Source organism: Dasypus novemcinctus, chromosome 14, assembly GCF_030445035.2.
Source record: "Dasypus novemcinctus isolate mDasNov1 chromosome 14, mDasNov1.1.hap2, whole genome shotgun sequence".
Lineage (NCBI taxonomy): Eukaryota > Metazoa > Chordata > Mammalia > Cingulata > Dasypodidae > Dasypus > Dasypus novemcinctus.
Window position 1 is genome coordinate 64,398,226 of NC_080686.1, and position 23,883 is coordinate 64,422,108.

Genomic DNA, 23,883 nt, shown 5'->3' on the forward strand with positions numbered 1-23,883 from the left:
GTTTTTTATATAAATGATTTTGTGCATGTTATTCTATGATTTTGATCGTTCTGTGTCAATAATATAGAACCCCCTCAGATATTTTTATGGTTGCACAATATTCCATAGAATAAATACACCACAAATTAATTTTAATAGACATTTAGGTTATTACAGTTTTCATATGTCATATATTATTTTCATCTGTTTTACTCTTTTGATTATCCTTTCTGCTATTGTTGCCTTCTACACTCTTCTCCAAGTTTATTGCTCCTGTCTTTTTTCTTTTAGGTTGTAGGACTCCCTTTAATACTTCCTGCAAAGGCAGATTCTTTTTACAAACACTCTTAGTTTCTATTTATTTGTGAATGTTTTAAACTCACCTTCATGTTTGAAAGACAATTTTGCTGGATAAAGGATTTTCGACTGGCAGTTTTTCTCTTTTAGTATAGTATTCTAATTATATCATACCAGTCTTCTCACCTTCATGGTTTCTGATGAGAAATCTACACTAAGCCTTACTGAGTGTCCCGTTTTTTTTTTTTTTTTAAGGATTTATTTATTTATTTAATTCCTCCCTCCCCCGGTTGTCTGTTCTCTGTGTCTATTTGCTGCGTCTTGTTTCTTTGTCCGCTTCTGTTGTCATCAGTGGCACGGGAAGTGTGGGCGGCGCCATTCCTTGGCAGGCTGCTCTCTCCTTCGAGCTGGGCGGCTCTCCTTATGGGCGCACTCCTTGCACATGGGGCTCCCCTACGCGGGGGACACCCCTGTGTGGCACGGCGGCATTCCTTGCGCGCATCAGCACTGCGCATGGGCCAGCTCCACACGGGTCAAGGAGGCCCGGGGCTTGAACCACGGACCTCCCATGTGGTAGACGGACGCCCTAACCACTGGGCCAAAGTCCGTTTCCCACTGAGTGTCCCTTGTATGTGATGGTTTTTTCTCCCTTGCTGCTCTCAGAATTTTGTCTTTATCTTTGACATTTGACATTCTGAGTAGTATTTGTGTTGGAGTAGGTCTATTTGCATTTATTCTGATTGGGGTATGCTGTGCTTCTTGTATGTGTAAATTCATTTCTTTCATGAGAGTTGGGAAATTTTTGAGGAAAGAGTATTTCCTCAAATATTCTTCTCCCCCTTTCCCCTTCTCTTCTTCTGGTACTCTCATGACACTTACATTGTTGCACTTTGTGTTATCATTCAGCTCTCTGAGCTCCTGCTCAATTTTTTCCATTCTTTTCTTTCTCTGTTCCTTTCTCCAATTTCAGCTGTTTTCTCTTTTGTATCCCTTATTCTTTCTTCTGTCATTTTGAGACTGCTGTTGTATGCCTCAAATGTGTTTTTGATCCTACCTATTGTATCTTTCATTCCCATGATCTCTGTTATTTTTCTATTCAGGTTTTCCAATTCTTCTCTGTGCTTGCTTAGTGTCTTCTTGATGTCCTTTATCTCTTTAGGTATATTATCTTTCAACTCATTAATATGATTTTGGAAATTTGTGTGAATCTCATTGATTAGTTGTCTCAAATCCTGTGTCTCTTCTGGAGCTTTGATATACTCCTTTTCTTGGGCCATTTCTTCCATTTTCTTAGTATGGCTTATAATTTCTTGCTGATGTCTAGGTATCTGATTATGATGTTGCATTTACTCTGGTGCTCAGTTTTTCTGTTTTGTGGGATTTAGTGGTAAAAGGCTGTGTTACTGCCAATTTTTGATTCTTGGTTCAACCTGTTCTAGCCTTTAAGATTTGTCCCTATTAGTTGCTCAAATCTGGACCATGAACCCAGTAATGGATTGCAGACCCAGTTTCAAGGCCTTGAGGAGGGAGTCTGTAAAGGCTGAAAAAAGTCTTTTACTTACTTAAATTTCCTTGCAGGCATTTCCTTTGTCCACCAGCAGATGGTGATCTTTGGTAGACCTCTCAGTTCAAAGTCTGATCAGAGTGTGTTTGCTTCAAAACTGACCAGACTGCAGCAATGTGACAGAGGCTCCTGCCTGGAGGGTTTTCACAGCTTGGCAATTCAAACTTTCTCAGAGGCTGTTCTTCAACTTTTGCTGGCAGCTGTCTCTTTTTTCCTGGGTAAGAAATAATTCCACTCCCCTCTGCATCCTCAATAACCAGTCCTGGTCAGTAGGGACGGTGATTGAGAGGGTTGGGTCCCTTGCCGGCTTCCAAGGCAAACAATGGAGTGGCCACTCCCAGCCTGGGAGTGCTCCTGGGTCACAGCAGACCAAATTTGTGGGCCAAAAGCTGAAACAACTTAGGCTGTGTCTTTCTCTCTCCCATTTCTTGGGAAAGTGGATCTCTGGGCCCCCTCTGTCTGTAGCTTCTAGTCCAATGCGAGAGAATTCAAAATTGATTGCTCGCAGGGTGGAGGAAGGGGCTGGCAGCTGCAAACTGCAGCTTTTACTCACTGTCTTTCCACTGAGCTTTTTTTCCTGTGCCCCTCTCTCTTCTGGGTGCTGTTCAGTCTTCCCCTGGTGTCCTAAACCCTAGAATATTTTTTCCAGGTTGTTTCTACCTGCCCTCTAGCTATTTTTCTGGGGGAGGAGAGTCACATGTCTTTCTAATTCGCCATCTTTCTGGAAGTACTTGCTCCCTATATTTAAATCTTCTCTGATGTATCTCAATGTCATTTAAAATTTTATTTCATATAAATCTTGCATTTATGTGGTCAAGTTTATTCATAAGTATGTTATTTTTTTGGTACAATATTATGTGGAGCTTTTCCTTCCCTTATATATTTTAGCTAGTTGTTTTTGTATAGGAAAAGTATTGATTTTTAAAAAATTTTATTTTTTGTCCAGCCCCTTTATTGCTTTATTGTTTGTAATAGTTGCTTCTCTTGGGTTTTCTAGGCATGCTATCCTATTGTGTATAAATTATGTGTATTTACCTCTTGCAAGTTTTATACCTTTTATTTCATTTTCATCTGTAATTATATCAACTCATCACACAGAACAATATTAATTAATACTTCCTAATAGGGGTGAGGGTGGATATCCTTTTCTAATGCTTTTTGGGTTTCACCATTAAGCATGATGCTGGGCTTTGGCAAAGCCCTTGATTTTATATTATTGATCTTATATTTGACCACCCAACTGAATCCCTCTATTCCAATATCTATCATTTTTTTCAAACTATTTTTTTTAAGATTTATTTTTTATTTATTTCTTTCCCCTTCCCCCCCACATAGTTGTCAGCTCTCGTGTCCATTCGCTGTGTGTTCTTCTGTGACTGCTTCTATCCTTATCAGCAGCACCAGGAATCTGTTTCTTTTTGTTGAGTCATCTTGTTGTGTCAGCTCTCTGTGTGTGCGGCGCCATTCTTGGGCAGGCTGCACTTTCTTTCGTGCTGGGCGGCTCTCCTTATGGGGCACACTTCTTGCACGAGGGGCTCCCCTACATGGGAGACACCCCTGTGTGGCAGGGCACTCCTTGTGCGCATCAGCACTGCGCATGGGCCAGCTCCACACGGGGCAAGGAGGCCCAGGATTTGAACCGTGGACCTCCCATGTGGTAGGCAGATGCCCTATCCATTGGGCCAAGTCCGCTTCCCATATCTATCATTTATTATCTTTCTTTCACTGCATCTCAAATTGTCTATTATGTAATTATGTTGTCTACAAATTATTTTTTTCTTCTTTCCAATATTTAGACTTAAATCTTTCTCTTGTATTTGTCAAGATTAGGTACAGAACCTTTTAAACAGTCTGGTACTTGATAAACAGTAACTGTTAGGTGTCATTATTGTCATTATCATAACTGACACTGCTCTCTCATTTTTGGTGTGTGTGTGTCTGTGTGCACGTGGGTGTATGCTATCTTTGTTGAATTTTGATATACATGTTATATTAGCTGATTAGAATGAGTTGGGAAGCTTTCCATGTTTTATTATGCTCTGCAACATTTCGAACAGTGTTGAGATTATTTATTCCTTGAAGGTTGCCTGGGCCTAGTACAGGTCCTTGACTAACCTTTTAATTACTTCTATGCTTCCATTAGCTATTTTGGCTTTCTCAGTGAGGCCAGTTTCAGCATTTATATTGTCCAGGAAATCATCAGTTTCAGATCTCCTGAATCAGTGGTTACATCTTCTTACTCTTTTCTCATCAGATTTTGTCTCTCCTGCCATCACCTTCACCCCAGCCTTACCCTTACCACCCCCCCCCCCCGCCATCTTTTTACTGGCTCTGTGGTTACTTGATGAGATGAATTTGGGCCACAATAGAGTTATGCAGTGACTCCTGCAGATAGAACTGGGACCAATAGGTAAAAATTAAGATTTTGTCACAGTTTACATAAAATATATATATAATTTTGGCTTAGTTTGTGCATGTGTTAGTCTAGGTCTCCAAGAAGCAGAAACCAAGATGGGGTTAAACATGCAAGGATTTTATTAAGGGAAATGTTGGTATGAGGGAAAATAGGAAGGGAGCCAAAGAAGGCAGAGAGAGCCCCCAACTGTGAGGCAGGTCTGCCCAGAGTGAAGTAGGAGAGAGGGAGGGGAGACTGGGTGGTAGCATCCTGTCTGCTGAGCAGGGTAAGGATACCTCTTCAAAAGCTTGGGGAGTCCTCCACCCAAAGCAGTCCCTGGCCTCCTCTTCCTCCTAAGGTAGGAAGGGCCTGCCTTGGAATCTCTGTCCTATTGAATTATTGGCCGAGAGTCGTCCCTGGGAAGCCTGGCTTCAGCTCCAAAGCAGCCAATTGCCCTTAATCTCTTTTTTCTCTGTAGCTGGAGATCTGCAAGGTGCACTCTAGTGGCCTCCACAAGGTAAGCATTTTCCTGAGGATTAGAGCTTCCTACTAGGGGGATGCAGAGCTTCGTAAGGTAGTAACTTCTTGTTATGAAGATGCTTAGGCAGACAGATATTGAGGGAGGGTGGGCATTACTCTCCCCCATCCCTTCATCTTCTCTCTCTCCCTCCCATCCTTTTCCTCTCTTCTCTTCCCCCTCTTCTCTATCTCTTCTTCCTTCCCCTCCTCTTCCTCCCACCCCTCCTAATCTACTTCTTCCTCCCTGGCATTTTCATTCTCCTTCTTCCCCTCTACCTTTTCTCTTCTTCCTTGTCTGTTCCCCACCCCTGTCTTCCTCTCTCTCTCTCCGTATATACCCACACAAATACCCCATACAACATATGTGGTTGGAGTATGTGTAACCACTCATCCCACTTTGTCAGCTTTTTTACAAATAAAAACATCTCTTTTAATATTTAAATCAATTTTTTAGAAGTAAGCTTTAAAGTTGTGAAGCTGAGAAAAATGTCCGAATTAAGGGATCATCAAGGTAATGCTTTCTCCACAAAGGCTGGCTGCTGGTGATCCTGGGCTCCTCTGTCACATGGCAAGGCACACGTCGCAATTGCTTTTCTCTGCCTTCTCTTCTGGGTTCTGTTGCTTTCAGCTTCTCGCTTCTGTAACTTTCTCTCTCTTTCCATATTCATCCCATTTATAAAGGACTCCAGTAAAAGGATTAAGGTCCTCCCTTGGCCCTGCTTAACTGCTTAACTCATCAAAATATCCTACTTGCAATAGGTTTCCACCCACAGGGATGGCTTAGCTTTAAGAACATGATTTTTGAGGGTACGTACAGTTTCAAACCACCACACCAGGTATGGTGCCCAGAACCAATTATTTCTTACCTTAACTTTCTGAGGGTCAATGAGAAAATGAGGGCACAGATAGGTTAAGTAACTTACCCAAGGTCACAGACCTAATAGGCAGCTAGAGGTGGAATTGGAACTCTGTGGTCTGACTCTACCATCTTTGGGGTTCACCATCATGCTGACTGCCTGCCCTAAGGGAATGGGTTGGGTCTTTATCCCTTACTGAAGTTTCTGTGCCCATTTGCCTACTTTCTCTTGCTAGGAACCTGGCTGTTCAGTGGTTGAAAACTGACAACCCCACTGGCTACCTCTTCATTGTAGACATATTTCATTGGATGCACATAGTATTTACTGAAAATATCGTTTTTATTTTCATCAAAGAAATGTATTGAGCTTAGGATGTTCAATAATACTAAAAAGGTTTGTGAAAAATAGCAGTTTCCTGAGATCTACCCCTCTCTGTGAGTTCTGATCTGCAGAGGTAACCATGTTGGACTTTTCAGCCTCTTTCTCTCCCCTTACTGACTTCCATGTATTTCAATAATACAAACTGCTATTTCTTGATCCACTTAGGTATTATCTACTGACCTCTCTCCATGAAGATAAAGATTTGACTCTACCCCCACCCCCGCCCATGCTCACTCCTTCCCTCTTTCTTTGGTTTATATCCTTGTTTAGTGGAGCCTATCCTCCATTAGCTTCCTGAGAAAGGTTAATTGGGGGGTGGGGGAATCAAAGTTTTCTGATTCTTGCATATCTTAAAATGCATTTATGCTATCATCATACTTGATGGATTATTTGGCTGGAATTTTAAGTTGAAAATAAATTTCCCTCAGAGTTTTAAAGGCACTGCTGTATTGGTTTCTAGATTCCAGAGATGCCCGTTCTTTGTTTTGAACGTTTTTCTCTCTGGAAGCTTTTTTTTAAAAATCAATTTTATTGATACAAATTAATAAAGCATACAATGCATCTAAAGTATACAATCATCTAAAGTATACCAAATCAATGGTATTTGGTATAATCACTGTGCATTCATCACTTCAATCATTAAAGCATTTTCATTATTTCAATAATAATAATATAAACAAAAAAAACCCAGACAAACAAATAAACAAGAGAGTTCCTCACCTCTCAATCTCTCTCTGTTTCCCCTATGTACATAGCTGCTATTTCTGGCTATTCTTGCACAATTATTTATTTGTTTGTTAAGCAGTTTTATTAATATATTCACATATCATATGATCTATCCAAAGTGTATAATCAATGGCTTTCTCTAGAAGATTTTAAAATCGTCTTTTACTCTGGTTTTCTGAAATTCATGATAATATACCATCGTCACTTTTGTTTTTGTTGCATTCTTTGTACTAAGTGCTCTGTAGACCTTTTTAATCTAGAAATTCAGGTCCTTCTGTTCTAGGGAATTTTCTGATATTATTTCTTTGATAATTATCTCCCACTAAGTTTTCTGTTCTCTTATTTCAGAGCTGACGCAATTCTCATGTTGTACCTCTTGGACTGACACTCTAATTTGCTTATTTCTTTCTCCTATTGTCTTTTGTTGACTGATTGATTTTTTCGGTAAATATATTTTAGTTTTTATTATTGTTTTGTCTTTTTATTTTATTTTTTTCCTATTGTCTTTTATTCTATTTCCTGGAGCTATCCTTGCTTTTATCATTCCAATCCTTGTTATCCAACTTTCTTATGCATGTGGTTTATTCATTTTTTGTTTGCATTCCTGTAGAATTTTTGTCGTATGGCCATGCTATTTCTTTTTGTTTGCTTAAGCTTGATATCCTCTAGTAAAACCTTTGTCATGATATAGTATAAGTAGATTATTTCTTTCTGCCTTTCTGCCTTTGGGACTTGTTTACATGCCCTTTCAAGGCCAGTTGAAGACTGGGCATTTGACAATGTGACAGTATTGGGAAAACTCAGCATGGCTTTGTGTAGCCAGTGACTGACTTGGGTAAATGCTGTGTACCCAGTTCACTCCACACCTGCAGGAAGGCATCCTCTTTCTGTGGGGAGATTCTTTTGGGCTTCTCTACTTGACTGTTGTTGTGCACATTTCCTCTTTCCTTGCTCACTGCCTTCTGTCTCTAGGGGCTTGGACCCAGTGGAAAATTGGCATGAAAACTTTATCTTCAGTTCTCTTTGTCCCCTCCATAGCTTTTCCCTTCTTCAAAGAGTCTTATTACACTTATCTATGATATTGTCTTCAGTTCTGCTAAGTTCCTCTTCAGTGTTGGGTTGATTTAATGCTAGCTCCTTCTTGTACTCAGCCCAAGCCCTCAGAATGGACAAAAGCCCACAGGAGAACAAAGAGGATGGAGAACGTGTCCAGGCAGCTGCCATGGTAACCACAACCAAGTCACAAAGCTGCCAGGACAAGGGGCTATACTGACCTTCAGTCCAGTGGCCTCTTGGCCTTTTTCCATCAAAGACTTCAAGCTGCTCATTGTATTTGGTTCAACTCTTCAGGACACTTTTGGGAAATATTCTAAAAGTTTTTGAGGAGTCTGTATAATTAAAGAAAAAAAAGCTCACTTTCTTTAAAGGCAAGGCAAGCACAACAACATTTCATAGAGGGTCAAATACTATAAAAAGTAATACTTTGATATTTGTCATTTCTTCAGGCTTCCAGTATATTTGGAGCTGTCTAATACAAACCTAGCAGGCACAGCATTGAGCATTTACTCTTTCCTGGAAAGCTTTATGTTTCTTGTAACCCCACCTCACTTTCTTACAGGCTTAGCATAAGTTTGGCTAGCATCTGTTTGATATGAGTGAGCTTGAGAAAAAGAACTCCATGTTTTCATGCAGTGATGACACCAGGTGAACAGGCAAGGCAACTTGGGTTCAGCAATACCTAGTTTATTCACTCAGACCATGTCACACAGCCAGCAGGAGAGTCAGCATCTTGCGTGTCCTCTAAGTTCTAGTGCTTTCAGGTTCTATCCACAGCCTGGGCTCACCCCTGTGATCTCATGCTTGCCCATGGTTTAGCATCCTGTTCCTGAGTTCTTCCCAGTGTTTCCCCCAAAGTTGAGATGCCCACATCCTATATCACCCTGCTCCTAATTACCATGTACTACACCTGCAAGGACTTTTCCCATTGTAAAGTCATAAAGATGAGGAAGGGGATGCATTACCAGGACACGCAGGAGTGGTGCCTGCATAGAATCTTCTCACTTGATGGTATTCCACCAGAATTTGGGTCTCACCTTTTCTCCTCCTAGACTAAAGACACACCAGGTTCTTTTCCTCTTTGCTGAGTTCTGATGGAAGAGACAATAACTTACCTCAAGAGGTTTGCCCATGCTGTTATTCACCCGTCTTTGGACTTTTCTCTTTGTTTGATGGGTGATGGTGGTAGTCATGAAAACAGTCTGTAATTGTTGACTTAACTTCTGTCTCCTGTGCTATTCTTGGTAAGGCACATTGGAACCAGGATCTTTGATTTTTCTCTTTAGCCCCATCTCATGGAGTGGGTGACATGGGATTGTTGTGCATCCTCCTTTGCAATTGCTTCTGGTAAATTTTTTTGACATATATCACTGTTTTTGCTTATTTTTGTTAGGTCATATGAAACAGCCTCACTCTGATGTCTTTAATCTGAAATCTTTAGGTGTTTTTAATGTTCAAGTGGCCAGTTAACAGGTTTTTTTCCCGTAGATTCTTCCACTGTTTTTCATGCTTTAAAAAATTCATCCCAAATCCAAGATCAGGTTAAAGATTCATCCAGATAGTCTTTTGTTTTGTTTTGTGTTTTCATGGTTGAATGCTAAGATTAATTTAAAAATTGTCTGGAATTTATTGTGATGGCCTCAGGTAAGGGTCTAATTTAAATAAGGAAACACATGAAATAAAAACCACTCAACTAATTCCCCCAACAACATTTATGAGAAAAGTTCATAGAGAAGTTTTCTCTCCTCTCTGTCTCCTTCCTTTCTTCTCTCCTTTCTTCCTTTCTTCTTTCTTTCCTCCCTCCTAATCTCTTCTCTCCCTTCCCCTCCCTTCCTTCCTATCCTCTTTTTCTGCCGTCCTTCTTTGTTTCTTTTCCTCCCTTTTTCTTTCAGAATTTCTTTAATGTAGAAAGTTACATTCACACATAATTTATATAAATGCATAAATGTGATCACATTATACACAGTGGACTTTCCCCTCCCTTCCCTTTACTTTTTTCCCTACCCACTTCCTTCCCAAACTCTTTTCCCCTTCATCCTTTATATCCCACCCAACCCTAGGATTGTAGTTCATGCGCACACACACGTATGTATGTATATAAATTCATAATCAAATATATTTACATAGAAACTATACATATAAATAAAGTATTTTTTTATTCAAGTCATTGTTAAGAAGAAATTTGTAAAATTAGAGTATATTTAGTTTCAAATACAGATCTAGGTTCAGAGGAATTACATTGGTGCCTTTTATCTTTGTCCAGAGGAGGAAAAACAAGTAATTGGTTATTATTTTTCTGATAGTTCCCTCAGGAGTCCATCTAAGTTTTAATAAGGTAAACCAAAGCTTAGCTGGCTTTCTAGCAGTTTTGTTTTGTTTCAAAGTTATTATATGGGCAAGTCCATTTATTTGCCCTATTTCATTTTATAGAAAGGAAATCTCGTGTAATCAATTTGTTTAGTATGGATTTTGTTTGGGCTTTTCTATTATTTCTTTGTGTAACTTTTGTGGGACTCTAATCTAGTCCCATATTTATTTATTTATTTATCTATCAATCAATCAAACAAAAGGTCTCACATATTTATTACCGTACCAACTTGTTTATGCCAAAGCATAAGAACAAAAACAAAACCAGTATTTTCCTCTAAAAAAGTCCAGCTGTTCAGAAAGGGTCTCTTTCAACAAGATATAAGTGAACTCAACATAGCGTAAACATGTGAGTTATCACATGTGCTATTCCTTTCAGAGCCAGCTTGGTTCTTCTCCAATGTCTTCTCTTGGAATTGTACCCAATTTTATTGCCAGTTTTCATTCGAATCTATTGAGGAATGGGACGATTCCATTTTTGTTTCTTGGCCAGGAATTGCTTGATTCTAAAAGTCTTATGCGAAGACATGGTGAAGCTGGAAGTCAAGTGTACACACAATGGCAGACAGAGAGAGAGAGAAAGAGTATTTCCATATTTATTAGTGACAGAGGTGGACTCTAAGGTTTTTACCATTGAATATTTCCATTAATTTTGAAGAATCAGTCCCATGTGCTGTGTGGGATTAAAAATTAAGACATATACTTACTTGCATGAAGACAGTAAAAACTAAGCTTATACTAAATAACCAAGGAATAAGGCAAATGTTTAATGGCATGAGATAAAAAAAAAAGAGCTATAAACTCTAAGGGGAACCCTGGAAAAAGGATTTTTTCCCCTTAAAATAGAAAATCTTTGATTTATCTCTTTTCTGGTACCAATACAGTAACCTCCTTTTTGGTTTCCTACAACCTCTTTTTTCAATCATTCACTTCAACCAGAGTGATCCTTTTATTTTTTATTATTTCCTTTTGTGAAGAATATGATCTTTTTAAAGCACATCTTTGATTAAGTTACTCCCTTGTTAAAAATCCTGCAGAGCTATTTCCATAGTGAGCTTAGAAGCACCGTGTATAAGTCATTCCCTATTTTCCTTCCATTCCCTTTCAATTCAAAGTGAATGGTTTCTTGGCAATAGAGACTGATACATTTCACCAGAGCACACTTTATAAAATGTTTCTTAGACAATTTTTATTTTATAGAGAATCAAATATTCATGTCTTAAATATGGCCAACAATGGGTATTCAGAATGGAGGTTAATATAAAGCATGGTACAAATAAGGGCATCGTAGTATGTCATCAAGGTAACGTAATGGTAATGTTATCCCCAAATAAATGTTTTCATTCGTCCTGTCCCTCAGGCCATTTACAATTATAAACTTAAAGGAAAATTCAAATTGTCACATTCATCAACAAGTATTAATAAAGCATGTCTCTGTTCTTTAAGCTAACAACAGAGTGTAATACAGAGAACATGTAAAAAAATTAAGACATATACCTACTTGCATGAAGAGAGTAAAAACTAAGTTTATATCTAAATAATCAAGGAATAAGGCAAATGTTTAATGGCATGAGAGTTAAAAAAAGAACTATGGAATCTAAGGGGAACCCTGGAAAATGATTTTTCCCCCTTATAATAGAAAATCTTTAATTTATCTCTTTTCCAGTACCATTGCAGTAACCTTTTTGGCTTCCTACAACCTCTTTTTTTCAATCTTTCATTTCAGCTGGAGTGATCTTTTTAAAACACATCTTTTTTTTTTTAAAGGTTTATTTATTTATTTAATTTCCCCCCCTCCCCCGGTCGTCTGTTCTCTGTGTCTATTTGCTGCGTCTTGTTTCTCTGTCCGCTTCTGTTGTCGTCAGCGGCACGGGAAGTGTGGGCGGCGCCATTCCTGGGCAGGCTGCACTTTCTCTTGCGCTGGGCGGCTCTCCTTACGGGTGGGGCTCCTCTACGCGGGGGACACCCCTGCGTGGCAGGGCACACCTTGCGCGCATCAGCACTGCGCGTGGGCCTGCTCCACACGGGTCAAGGAGGCCCGGGGTTTGAACCGCGGACCTCCCATGTGGTAGACGGACGCCCTAACCATTGGGCCAAGTCCGTTTCCCTTAAAACACATCTTTGATTAAGTTATTCCCTTGTTAAAAATCCTGCGTTTCCCCCCCAGTGCACTTTGAATACAATTTAAAATCCTTAAAATGAATTATAAATCCTTGCATAATCTGATTTGTGCCTATCTCTGTTTTTTAAAAATATGTATGCTTAAAAATATATTTTTTAAAGATACTTAGATTACATAAAAAATATAGGGATTCCTATATGCCCCACTCCCTTCACCTCCCACATTTTCCCACATTAACAATATCCTTCCTTAGTGTGGTATATTTGTTACAATTGATGAACGCGTTTTGGAGCATTGCCACTAAGTGTGGATTATAGTTTACTTTGTAGTTTACACTCTCTCCTGCACAATTTTGCAAGTTATGACAAGACATATAATGGCCTGTGTCTGTCATTGCAATGTTGTTTAGGACAATTACCAAGTCCTGAAAATGCCCCCATATTATACCTGTTTTTCCCTTTCCCTCCCCTCAGAACCTTTGGTGGCCACTGCCTATATATCAATGATAAAAGTTCTTTCATTGCTAGGATCGCAGTAACTCTATAGTAGAATACCAGTAAGTCTACTGTAGTCCATCGTTCGTTCCCCAATCCTGAGGACTCTGGGATGGCGATGCCTGCTCTGCCTCTAATTGAGAGGGGCATGCCTGTCTCTTAAGTGTCATCAGACTTTTCAAACATTATGGTCCAGCTGCACTTCCCTGCGTTTAGTTCCTATGTGGGACAAGTTTCACCCTGTCTCAGGGACCTTGCACATGCTGTTCCTGTAGTGCTTCCTTTCAACTTCTCTTCTTTTTTATTTCCTTCTTACTAATTCCTCCTCCTCAAGTCTCAGTTTAGTGTCACTCTCCCAGTAACCGAGTCCTAAGTAGTTCCCATCTCAGTGTTAGATTATATGTTAGTTCTGGTCCTCCGAGAAGATCTTAAGACAGGATCAAACATGCAAGGATTTTATTAGGGGAACAGCTGTGAGAAAAATGGCAAAGACGGGGAGACCCTTCAGACCACAATGCAAGGCCAAAGTCCCAGGCGAGAGGAAGGAATTGTTGGAAGGAAGCCTCCAGCACTGCCATACAGTTTAAGGGAGGTACCCACGTCTGTCAAGCAGTGTTCCAGCCAAAGCCAGCCATCAGAGCCTCGTGTCTCCAGAACAGGCCTGGCTTTGTGCTCCTGCGGCAGCGTCATGGGCTGAGAGCAGCCCATGGGGAAGCAAGGCCCTCACACAAATGTGAGGATAGATCTCAGAGCTGGGCAGCTGGGGCCCTTGGCCAATGCTGCTCCTTGTAGTTGGAGGTGTGCCAGGTGCTTGTGGCCACCAAGCATACCCGTGACTCTATTCTCTCACAGCAGCCCTTGCTTTTCCTTCCCACCTGCAGTTGTCACCCTCTGTAGTTGTACCTTTATCTGTGAAAGCATCACCACATGCTCAGAAAAAGAGTGCAGGAAATAGTGTAGAGCATTGATGACTATCACATCCACTTCCAGGGCAGAGGGTATGTCTTTCTTTTTGAGCACTGAATTCCAGTACTCAGAGTAGTACCAGCACCTGGTAGTGCTCAGGTAAGACCTGTCAAATGAATGCTGTCTTACTTCTCAAGGTTTATAAGTAGCAGTGCCTCTGAAATATGAAAATCACATGCTTTACATGATAACATTTTCTTTTCCATCTCTATACCTGGACTTACATTTAAGGATTGGAGCTTTTTATTTAAAAAAAGGACCTCAAAGTATAAGGACTGGAATGAGATTTTCATTAGCCTTTAGAGGAAGCTTTGATTATAAAATTACTTGAATGAATGAATGAATGGATGAATGAACGAACGAACGAACGTTCTCACTAGAATGTGAAGTCCCCAGTAGCATAGAGTTTGTCTTGCTTGGTCAACACTGCATCTCCTGTACCTAGATCAGTGCCCATTGGACAGCAGAAGCTCAATAAAGCTCTGCATAATGAATCAAGGGCAGGGGCATGGATGGAGTGGGGAAACTTTTGCCTGAAGATGCATGTAATTTTCATTTTATCCACAAATTGAAGAGTGCTATGTGTTCCCAAAGTACTCAAATTAGCCAAAGTATATGTTTTCCTGAAACTTGTCCTCTAACAGCGATATTAATAAAAAATATCTGTATAATTCCAGGGAAGTGTGATCTCTGTGGATCTGTTTCCCCATTTGTAAAATGAGGACTTTGGAGTGAATAATCATGAAGGTTTCTTTTAGCACTTACATGCTACAATTCTATTCATAAACAACAAAAAACAGGTTGGACCTCAGTCAATCCTTACAAATACTTCAATATATAGATAATATCTAGGTTTGAGTTGTTTTGGAATTTAAGTTGCTTTTGTGACTTTCATTTCTCTTTTTTTATTTTTTATTTTCTTATTTTTAGGAGGTACCGGGGACCCTAGACCTGGTTCATGTGAAGCAGGTGCTCAAACCACTGAGCTATACCTGCTCCCCTCATTTCTCTTCTAAGTAGACTTTTGGTCATGGACTGGGGGGTAGGGGTTGGGCAAGGTTACAGAGAAGTAGAAACCTACGGGTACACAGCAGAAGCCTCATGCTTTGAAGTGGAGAGTTGCATAAAGCTGCTGCGACCAGGCTTATATGTGTGAATCAGAGGAAGGGAAATCAAGAATTCTATATGCCACAGAGAGGGAAATTCTCAAAGTCATTGGTTTTCCCAAGCTTATTCCTTCGGTCTTATCTATCAGCTGGCTGAGTTTTTCTTCCATTTATTTTCAAAGAAAATTTTTAAAGGAAAATTACTAAAGACAAATCACCTCCAAACATTTCCCAATATTAATTTTTACTTTTCTTTGTTTCCTTCTGGTCTGTAAGTTATTTACTGATTTATTTATTTACAGGCTTATTTTTTGTTTGTTTTAATGTAGCAGAAGTGACAGTCATCAATGCTGTACACTATTTCCTGAACCCTTTCTTCTGGGCATGTGGCGGGATTGCATTTCCTGCTCCTGTTGTTTCAGCTGGGACTGTGTGACTAGTCTGATCAGCGAGTTAGGTGAGTCGCAGGCCAGAGGAATTGCTTTCCTGACCCTCGGAGCTCTTCTCCCCGGTTAATGACAAGGTGCATGGTGAAGACTGCTCTGTCATCCTGGATTCGGGAGTGAAGAGACATGGAACAGAATACTCAATCCGTCTAGTGCGAGCAGGAAAAAAACCATTTCTACTCATCCTCTTTTGTAGTTTTGTACAAACAATGATGCTTTGACCACTCCTGTACAGTTGTCTTTGTATGTTCCTGCTAATATTTCTGTAGGGCCCATGGCCAGTAAACATGAGTAAATATTGCTAAAACTTATCCAAATTAAATGTCAATTAAGACAATTGAATACTATTTTTCACCTATATGATGGATGAGCATTATAAAGATGGACAATATCCAGTGAATAATGAGGTATAGGGAACTATTAATGACATTTTAATGTATCCTTAATGGAATTATAACTTGGTACAGCTACTTGTGTGTGCATTTTGGCAAAAAAAAAAAAAAAATTAAAATGCATCTATATCTTTAATATGTTAATCCCACATCACAAATCTCTATTCTTGTGTCCCCCTGATTTCAATGTCAATTTTTAAAATGTGTTTGTGTTCTTCAATTTCTTTAATGACTATTCCACTGTTCCAGTTTCTCTTCACTGAATCAGTTTTATTTAAAGTAAACTTTTTATTTTGGAAAAATTTTAGATTTATAGGAAAGTTGCAAAGATAATACAAAGCTACTGTATGTGCCTAACCCAGTTTTCCCTACTGATATCTTATATTACCATGATGCATTTATAAGAACAAAGAAACCAACATTTATACATTATTAGTAACTAAGCACCAGGCTTTATTTGGATTTTACCAGTTCTCCCATTAGTGTTCTTTTCCTGTTTCAGGATCCAATCCAGGCTACCACATTACATTTAGTTGTCATATCTTGTACTCTGTTTCTGTTCTGTGACTGTCTCTCAGGCTTTCCTTGTTTTTTGACCTTGACAGTTTTGAGGACTACAGTCAGGTAGAGGTTTCCTCATTTTGGTTTTGTGTGGTGGTTTACTCATGATTAGCCTGTAGTTAAGGATTTTTGGAAAGAATACCATAGAGGTGAGGCATGTTTCTCATCATGTTATCCTAGGATGTACATATTTAGTAGAGAGTTTAACTTGCATCACTTGGGTAAGGTAGTTACCTGCCTGCTTTCTCTGCTTGAAGTTAGTATTTTTCTCTTTCTAAATCAGTTTTGAACATTTATATTCTAGTAATGTTTCCATTTTGTCTGAAATTCAAATTTCTTAGCATAAAAGTGTTAATAATATTCTCTTACCATTTTAATGTTTGCTGCATCTAAGATTATGTCCCCTTTTTCATTCCTAATATTTGATTATCCTTGCCAGATGTTTGTCAACTTTCTTTGTCATTGCAGAGAACCAACTTTTGTTTCAGATTGTTCTGTTTTATTTTAGTATGTCCTTCCTTTACTTCCTTTGGGTTAATTCAGTTTTTTTCTAACATGTTACGTGTTTAGCTCTTTCATTTTTAGCCTTTATTCTTTTCTAACATAAGCATTTAGGGCTATGAAATTTACTTCTATGTGCTGATTTAACTATATCCCACAACATGTAGTATGTATTTTATCATTGAGTTCTAAGTTTTTAAAAGTTTCCTTTAAGAGTTCTTCTTGGCCTGTGGATATTTAGAAGAGTGTTTTGTAATTTCTAAGTATATACTGTTTAAATCTCATCTTTTCTTGTTGTTGATTCCAGAGAATTTTGTCTGCTGACAAGAGTTCTTTGAAATGGGCAGGGTCTTGCTTAATGGTTTGGTATACTGCCAGTTTTCCTATATGTATTATGGGTTCTTAAAAAAGAATATTGGTTTGGGTATTTTTTTTAAAGATTAATTAATTTCTTTCTCTCCCCCTCATTGTTTGCATTTGTTGTGTCTGTTTTGTTGTGTGCTCATCTTCCTTTTAGGAGGCACCAAGAGCTGAACCTGGACCTCCCATGGGAGAAGGAGGTGCCTAATCGCTTGAGCCACCTCCACTCAGCCTGTCGCATCAGCTCTCTGTCTTGCTCATCTACTTTAGGAGGCACTGGAAACCAAACCGGGGACCTCCCATGTGGTAGGCAGGAGCTCAATCACTCGAGCCACATCTGCTTCCCTGGGTTTTGAATCCAGTTTGAAAGTATCTATCTTTTAACACGGGAGTTTGATTCATTATTACTTACTGCAATTGCAGATATGTAAGGCCTTCTTTTTTCCAGGTTATTTTTATTTTTGTTTCTTTTTGTTTTATTGATCAAGATTATTTTCCATTATTCTCTAGAACAGTGGTTTTCAAACTTTTTATTCTCAGGACCCCTTTATAGTCTTAAATTACTAAAGTTGCTGAAGAGCTCAATTTGTGTGGGTTATATCTATGACAATTTACCATATCAGCAATTATTTTTTTAAAAAGATTTATTATTTATTTATTTATTTATTCCCAATCCCCCTTGTGGTTTGCTTGCTGTCTTCTCTCTGTGTCCATTTGCTGCACATTCTTCTGTGTCTGCTTGTCTCCCTTTGTTGTCATCCTGCGGCACCAGCTCTCTGTGGGCACAGGCCAGCTTGCCTTCACAAGGAGGCCCTGGGATATGAACCCAGGGCCTCCTGTATGGTTGATGGGAGCCCAATTGATTGAGCCATAGCTGCTTCCCCATATTAGCAATTAAAGCCGAAAATTTTTAAAAATATTTACTTATGAGTTCAATTAAAAATAACAATTATAGTCGGGAGTGGATGTGTCTCAGTGGTTGAGTGCCTACCTCCCATGTATGAGGCCCTGGGTTCAATCCCTGGTCCCCCCTAAAACAAAACAAAAGAAAAATAACAAGTGTAAGCCCATCGCATGTTAACAAAAGTAACGATTTTTAAATGAAAAATCACTTAGTTTTTCAAAACCAAAGAATTTATTGAGGAGAATGTATTGTTTTATATTTTTGCAAATCTCTTTTAATGTCTGGTTTAATAGATAGCAATTGATTCTTATATCTGCTTCTGCATTTGATCTGTTGTAAAATGTTATTTTGGTTGAAGTAAATGAAGAAAATCCTGCCTCACACTGATAGTTGGAAAAGGAAAGCATACAATAGTGGATATTCTTTGATATGGCACCAAAACTTGAGAAGTGTTTGTTTTTTAAAGGTTAGTTGCAATGTGGAAACTGAAATCATATGAAAGAACTTTCCATACATTAAAATCCATAAGTCCATCTTGTACTTTGAGTGGATCTTTTACTGGTTCATGACCTGGTAACATCATTCATTGGCTATTTGGAAAATACTGGCTTACTGAGTTTTGCAGATTTTCTGAAGATTAATAAGTTTCACTATGCATTACCAAAAATCACATCCGTTAATATCTCCATCGATTTCGTCAGGAAATCTTTAAATTTTAGACAACTGTCAACTGTGATGGATGCAAGTTTTCAAAGTCTAATTTTGTTTGTAAGCTCAAATTTTCATTGGTAATCAATACTGTCAGTTATTTTCCGTGAAGTAATAGGCTCACACTTGGTTTATTTTTGAGAAAATGTCTGCCAAACACTTGAGTTTTGAATACTATTAATAGGTTATCATCTGTCATTCTTTCATATAAAAATGGAGTTCCATGCAAAAAGTGATTAGTTCCACTTCAACTCAAACAGTTGTGCACATGCTCTTTCTTGAGGCAATCCTTGTGCTTCACTATGTGGCAGACTACTTTATGTGTACTTCCCATTTTGTCACACTGGGTATTAAAAAGATGTATACTCAAGGTTTGAGATTTAATAAAATAAATATTTTGCACTGCTTCATCAAGGACAGTCTCAAGTGAAACTAGCATTTTGTGTTTTGTTTTGTTTTTACTATGAGTATGTGGTAGTACGAATACAATGACTCAATAACCATTAGTACAGTTTGATAACACTGCCTTGATTCATATAAAGGACCAGAAATTGTACTCACCATTGCTTTTGCATTATCAGTACAAATATCCACACAGCGAATAAGGCAAATAATGAATTAATATTATTTTGAAAATAGTTTTAACCTCATGTATCCCCTGAAGATATCTCAGGGAGCACTAGCTTCCATACTGTGGGAATTGCTGCTCTAGAATTTCTACATCCTATTCCTATCCTAGTAGACGTTATCATTTAATTTTTTTTTCTCCCTCCCCACTCATTGTTTATGCTTGCTGTGTCTGTTTGTTGTGTGCTCATCTTCCTTTTAGGAGGCACTGGGAACCAAACCCGGGACCTCCTGTGTGGGAGGGAGGCACCCAATTGCTTTAGCCACCACTGTTCCTTGTTTTGTGTGTCTCTCATTATGTTTTCCTCCTGTGTCTCTTTTTGCACCATCTTTCTGCGTCAGCTCTCCATGCCAGCCCATCTGCCTGCTCGCTGTCTTGCTTGTCTTCTTTAGAAAGCACTGGGAACCAAACTTGGAACCTCCCATTTGGTAGGTGGGAGCTCAATTGCTTGAGCCACATCCACTACCCCCATTTAATTTTTATAAGCATATTTAAACTTAAGTTTTCTACCAATATCAAGAATCAGTTATTACTTATTACTCTTCCTTTATACAAAGCAAAATCTTCAGCTTACTTTATTTTTTTAAATATTTATTTATTTATCCCCCACCTCGTTTTTTGCACACACTGTTTATTCTCTGTGTACATTCACTGTTTGTTCTTTGTCTGCTTGTCTTCTCTTGGGTGGCACCGAGAACCATCCTGGGACCTTCTGGAGTGGGAGAGAGGTGCTCGATCTCTTACGTCACCTCAGCTCCCTGGTCTGCTGGGTCAGCTCCCTGGTCTGCTGGGTCTCTTATTATCTCTCCTCTGTGTCTCTTTCGGTTGTGCATCTTGCTGCACCAGCTCTCCATGTGGGCCAGCTCTCTGCTTGGGCCAGCTTGCCTTCACCCAGAGGCCCTGGGGATTGAACCCTGGACCTCCTGTATGGTAGACAGAAGCCCATTTGCTCGAGCCACATCTGCTTCCTTCAGCATACTTTTTAAACAACCACTCTCCTATTATCTCTCAGGTATTTCATCCATTTGGTATTATCTTTGAGAATTCTTTCTTAAGAGTGGTATGAATTTCATTTCCATGGTCAGCTGTTAGTTTCAATTAATTTTACATTTTACTGGCTTATTTGATGATCTCTGTTATATTGCTTTTCTTTGCTATCCAGCATACCGTTTTTTTCCATTTTTGAATCGAGGGATAATTCTTTCAAAAAGGATATACAAGCAGAATAGTTCTTGAATCCTTGCATATTGAAACATGTCTTTATTTTGCCATTTACTTAATTGATTTTTTGCCCTGATTAGAATTCCATGTTCAAACCCCTTTTCTTTTGTCATTCAGCATTTAGTCATGCAGATGAGATGATTACTGGCTGTTTCTTGTTCTGTTGAAAGTTAGTTGTTGTTTTTTTTCTGGTATTTGTAGTGTTTTCTGTTTAATCTTTAGCATGGAAAGTTCACAAGCATTTAGATAGATATGTTTCTTTTTATTTTCTTGTTCAGCACTTTGGAATCTTTTTATTCTGAATACTCAAGTTTGTCTTACCTGGGAGAATATTTCCTATATTATTTCTTTGATTATTTCTTTCTTCCCTTTCATCCACTTCACTGCCTTCTTCTGGAATTTTTGTTAGTTGAATATTATGCTCCTGAATCTATTCTCTATGCCTTTTTTTTCATCTTAAAATAATTATTTATTTTTCCCCTCCTCCCCTTCCCCCCACCCTGCAGTTTTTGCTGTCTGTGTCCATTTGCTGTGGGATCTTTTGTATCTATTTCTCTTTATTTTTGTCTTCTCTTTTTTTCTCTGCTAGGATTCACTGGGATTTGATCCTTGGTACCTCTGATGTGGAGAGAGTTTCCCTGGCAGTTCCTGAATTTTGCTGCTCTTCACCTTGACTCTCCTTTTGTTGCATCATCATCTTGTTGCATGACTCACTTGAGCAGTCACGCTCACCATGCAGGCATTTGCACGGGCACTCAGCTCACCATGCGGGCACTTGTGAAGGCACTAGGCTCACCACACAGGCACTTGGCTCACTGCTTGGGCACCCACATGGGCATTAGGCTCGCTTCACGGGCACTCGGTTTGCCCTGTGGGTACTTGGCTCACCACGCAGACACTGGTTTGCTGTGGAGGCATGCTTTTTCTTCTTCTTCTTTCACCAGGAGGCCCCAGGAATCGAACCCGGGTCCTCCCATATGGTAGACAGAAGCCCTATCACTTGAGCCACATCTGCTTCCCTCTCCATGTCTTTTAACTTGGTCTTATAACTTATCTTTCTGCTTTAAAAATTGAGAAAATCCTTTGATTGTTCAGAAAAATAATTCACATTTTGCTGTCTTTTCAGGCCTCATAGAAATGTATTTTTATTTAAAAAGTTTTGTATTTCATTTTGCTATTTTCTTTTTCATAGTAGCCTGCACTTGTCTTATAGATGTCATGTCCCTTAACATTATTTTAATGATGCAATATGCATGGTGGAAGGCATCATAATTTTTCCCTGAATTAATTGAATCCTCTTTTCCCTCAAACAATAACATCTTCACCATGAAAATTATGAATATCATCCCAGGCTTGTGGATTCATTTCATTTACCTTGAATCTGATACAGATTAGGTCAAGGCAAAAGTTTAGAGTTACCAAGGATAAGTACTCAGCACAATTCCTAATAAATTTCAAGTCTAGGCTAACATTGAAAGTGCCTGTTTTTGCTTGTGATTTGTTTCTGGTAAGCACCAAAATGAAAGTCACCAGCAGTGAAATGACTAACATCGTTGGCATTTAAAGTGTGACAGTAACCCTGGCTGGTTCGGTCCTTTCTATTTGAAAGTCTTATCCTGTTAATGGAGAAAATGCCAAGATTCCAATGGAAAGAATAATGGTCACTTCTTGAGAATCAGTTAGTGTCTGAATATGATTTTTTTTTTTCTTCCTGGGAGGCTGAAGTGATTATATAAGTCAGTAATCAGCTCCAGTGAATCCACTACAAGAAATCAAAGTGGATGAAGGCCAAATCCAAGGACTGAAGACTCAGAATATATGGAGAACAGAATTCATACTCTCTCAAGATAAAGGCTGTGTGTGCGCATGTGTGCATGTGTGCATGAGAGAGAGAGAGAAAGAGAAAGAGAGAAAGAGAAAGGGAGAGAGAGAGAGAGGGAGGGAGGCATCGAGACTAGACAAGATGGGAAGGGAGGGAGATGGAGGCTGAGGGCACAGCATGAAATCGTGAGGGTTACATAAAGCTTCACTACTTCTCAAATAGAGGGAAGTGGCTTGTTCTGGGTAGAAAAAATTAGTACCGATAACTTAAGTCAGTGTTTGTTGCAAATGGTGGGAGAAAGGGATCCTTACTATCATGGAGATAATGCTGGTTTTCCTAGTTTCTTAGCTCACACTTAAGAATAGAAGGATGAATGCCCCTTTTGTTTAATTTGAAGGAGAGAATTAAGAGGTGAGAGAAAGGTAGTTCAAATAGAATCAATGCTTGTGCAATTATATTTACAGTTCTGCTTCCTAAAATTAAAGCCACTTTCATTTGTATAGCACTTTTTAGCTTACAACCAACTTTACAAATATGCTATAAATTGATTTTATGAAAATAGGAAGAGTATAGCGCTCCCCTTCTCTGCCTAGTACTTTATGCCCCAATTTATACTTCACATCTTCAACGGAACATTTGTTCATTTATTCAGCAAATGTTAATTGAGTACCAAGCATGTGGTAGGTGCAGTTTAAGGTGCTTGTGATATATCAGGGCCAAAGAATGATCGGCCTTAGAGGAAAGAGGAGAGATCAGGTAGAAGAGAAATTAGGGAAGAATCATTGGCTAGAGAGGTAGAGACCCACCTTAGTACAGTGTTTTTGAAGTCAGATGAGGCAAGATTTTACAGAATTTAGAAAAGGCTAAGAAAATTCAAGCAGAATAAAACAGAATTGGCTTCTTTTTTTAACAAGTAAATTTTATTGATGCATATTAATAAAGCATTCAATTCATCCAAAGCTTACAATCAATGGTATTTGGTATAATCACATAGTTGTGCATTCATCACTTCAATTATTATTAGAGCGTTTTCATTACTGAATTGGCTTTTGAGCCGGGGTCTTTAGTAACAAAGGAATTAGTTCTAAAGAGAAATAATTGTTCTGACCTTACTTATAGTTGACCTGTAATGTGCCAGGTACTTCATATTGAAACACCTGAGTCATTCCTTCAGAACAGCTCTGCAAGGTCGATATTATGATACAGACGAAGAAATGGAAGCTCAGAGAAGCACTTGACAGAGCTGAAATAAACTAAGATTTACTCAACGCCAAAACCATCCTCCCCCTAGATTAAGACAAAAACCCATCTTTCTAGTAGTAATGAAAGAAATGGATTTTGAGAAATTGAAAGTGACAATTTGTGTGAGTACTTCACTGCTCTAGTTTTTGTTTTGTGGTCTCAAGCTTCCTTTATAAGTGGATTTGTATCTGGATTTGTGGACAATTACTACATCTAATTTTAGAAGGTAAGATATTATGTGTTAAATGTTGTATGCTTCTCTCCAGCAA

At 38.9% G+C, this 23,883-nt stretch overlaps 1 protein-coding gene across 10 annotated transcripts in view; it reads left to right on the plus strand.

Annotated features, from left to right (window-relative positions):
• The window catches only part of GRHL2 (grainyhead like transcription factor 2), a 162,651-nt gene that overhangs the window by 15,457 nt on the left and 123,311 nt on the right, over nucleotides 1–23,883 (plus strand). For 2 of the 10 annotated variants that reach the window (XM_023584068.2, XM_058275824.1), the window contains exon 1: nucleotides 1,933–2,058. The exons of 6 other annotated variants lie outside the window; for them this stretch is intronic. The gene's annotated coding sequence lies outside the window, so the exon portion shown is untranslated. Of the gene's footprint in view, nucleotides 1–1,932; nucleotides 2,059–4,713; nucleotides 4,753–23,883 lie in introns of those variants that run through there. 2 more of the 10 variants (XM_023584074.2, XM_023584071.3) reach the window with 2 other exon arrangements.